Source organism: Apodemus sylvaticus, chromosome X (assembly GCF_947179515.1).
Source record: "Apodemus sylvaticus chromosome X, mApoSyl1.1, whole genome shotgun sequence".
Taxonomy (NCBI): Eukaryota; Metazoa; Chordata; class Mammalia; order Rodentia; family Muridae; genus Apodemus; species Apodemus sylvaticus.
In genome coordinates, this window is record NC_067495.1 from 131,128,519 (window position 1) to 131,131,086 (window position 2,568).

The following is a 2,568-nucleotide window of genomic DNA, read 5'->3' on the forward strand; positions in this document are numbered from 1 at the left end:
GATGCAGCAGTGTGGGAAGGTCTGAAGCTCCAAGCAGTGGAGCAAGCACCAGTGGGCTCCACTGCTGGCCGCCAAGGATGTGGAGGCCGTGTGCAGCTATTCTCTGCAGCAAGTTCAAGCTTTGTATTTATTTCCATTGCCACAAATGATGGGAGAAGCTCCTAACATGACAGCAGTGACTGAGCAGCAGTTGCCCGTAGAACCTCCTGCTCAGGATCCTGTACCAGAATACCTATAAAATAGTATATTGATCTCTGCGAAAACCAAGAACCCAAGTGATATTTTATAAAAGATCACTCTGTGACCATCAAATGTGCCTCAGTGGGGAGAGGGATAGGAGGGGAAGTTGCAGAGGAGAAGGAAATTCAAGGGCATACTTGGGATCAGAAACTCCAAAGAGAAGGAAAAGGAAAACCAGAGCAGCAGGGCCCCAGGACCCAGTGGAGCCAAAATAAAAATCCCAGCTGCAACAAAGAAATTTTGGAAGTCCACAAAAATCAAAAGAAAAGCAAGAAAAATAATCACAGATGCATTTAAAGTGAAAAGGAAAGGAAACCATTTTTTTTTGTCTTTTTTTTATTTGATATAATTTATTTACATTTCAAATGATTTCCCCTTTTCTAGCCCCCCCCCACTCCCCGAAAGTCCCGTAAGCCCCCTTCTCTTCCCCTGTCCTCCCTCCCACCCCTTCCCAGTTCCCCGTTCTGGTTTTGCCGAATACTGCTTCACTGAGTCTTTCCAGAACAAGGGGCCACTCCTCCTTTCTCCTTGTACCTCATTTGATGTGTGGATTATGTTTTGGGTATTCCAGTTTTCTAGGTTAATAACCACTTATTAGTGAGTGCATACCATGATTGATCTTTTGAGTCTGGGTTACCTCACTTAGTATGATGTTCTCTAGCTCCATCCATTTGTCTAAGAATTTCATGAATTCATTGTTTCTAATGGCTGAATAGTACTCCACTGTGTAGATATACCACATTTTTTGCATCCACTCTTCTGTTGAGGGATACCTGGGTTCTTTCCAGCTTCTGGCAATTATAAATAGGGCTGCTATGAACATAGTAGAGCATGTATCCTTATTACATGGTGGGGAATCCTCTGGGTATATGCCCAGGAGTGGTATAGCAGTTAATGGCATCTCTGAAGCTGAGTTTCTGAACAAGACACTTCCTGACATTTTGACCTTCAGTTTGGATATTGTGATTCTCCACATTAACCCAGGATTAATGGCTGCTACCCTGGGCCTGGAAATCACTTCTGGAAGTATCTGTTCATGTCAGGGCTGAGTGAGGTATAGCTGTATCACATGGATGACCACACCTCACCCGGGAAATACCGCATTGAAGTCACTGAAGTGCTGGAACGGAAGATGCCAGGCAGCAAGGATCTGTCTAGTAAAGAATTTCGGGAAGGAAGGCATATCCTAATGCAGAAACTGTAGAAATATCAGCCATGAATAGCAGTGTTTAATGGAAAGTCTATTTATGAAATTTTCACTAAAGACGTTTTTGGAGTAAAGGTTAAGAGCTTGGAATTTGGGCTTCAACCCCGTAAGATTCCCACAGAAACTCCTTGCTACGTCATGCCGTCCTCCAGTACCAGATGTGCTCAGTTTCCTCAAGCCCAGGACAAAGTTCATTTCTACATTAAGCTGAAGGACTTGAGAATTCAGCTGAAAGGCATTGAACGCAACACAGACCTACAGCTAGCACAAAAGGATGCAAAGAAAATGGCTGTTAAGGAAGAAAAGTATGATCCAGGCTATGAAGCTGGGTACAGCGGCACTTATGGTGAAAACCCGTGTAATGGTCAACCTTGCGGCTTTGCTTCAAATGGGCTAACAGCCAACCGAATGGGACCGAGAGGAGAATCAGCTCCTGGCGATGTTCGGAATGGACAGTGGATCGTGCAGTCATTTGCAGAGTAGATTCCTTCTTTTATTTTTTTTATTCGATATATTTTTATTTACATTTCAAATGATTTCCCCTTTTCTAGCCCCCCACTCCCCGAAAGTCCCATAAGCCCCCTTCTCTTCCCCTGTCCTCCCACCCACCCCTTCCCACTTCCCCGTTCTGGTTTTGCCGAATACTGCTACACTGAGTCTTTCCAGAACCAGGGGCCACTCTTCCTTTCTTCTTGTACCTCATTTGATGTGTGGATTTTGTTTTGGGTATTCCAGTTTTCTAGGTTAACATCCACTTATTAGTGAGTACATACCATGATTCCTTCTTTTAATAATTGCCGGACACGAAAGCAGGAAGAAGGAAGTCATACTTAGGAAGATGATTGTCAGCTCTGGCTCAGTGCTGCAGTTTTCATGCAGATGTCAGGATATAGAACCTCAGTTTGCTAAGTGAAGAGTTTTAGTATTAATAGTCCTTTCCTCTAATGGTGTAATTATATATGGAGCAGTTATATGATAGTCAACTGTATAAATCTGTGTAGTTTGGAAAGAAAAAATAGGGTGTTTGGTACTTGAGTTTTGTATTTGAATTACCCATCATTCTAGCTTTTTATATACTATATTTCATTTATGAAGAAACTGGTTTTCTTTGAGGAGTCACT

General features: G+C 42.9%; 1 pseudogene; it reads left to right on the forward strand.

Moving 5' to 3' along the window:
* The first annotated feature begins 100 nt into the window (after positions 1–100).
* Positions 101–2,281, forward strand: LOC127674685 (G/T mismatch-specific thymine DNA glycosylase-like; annotated as a pseudogene).
* The last annotated feature ends 287 nt before the right edge of the window (positions 2,282–2,568 follow it).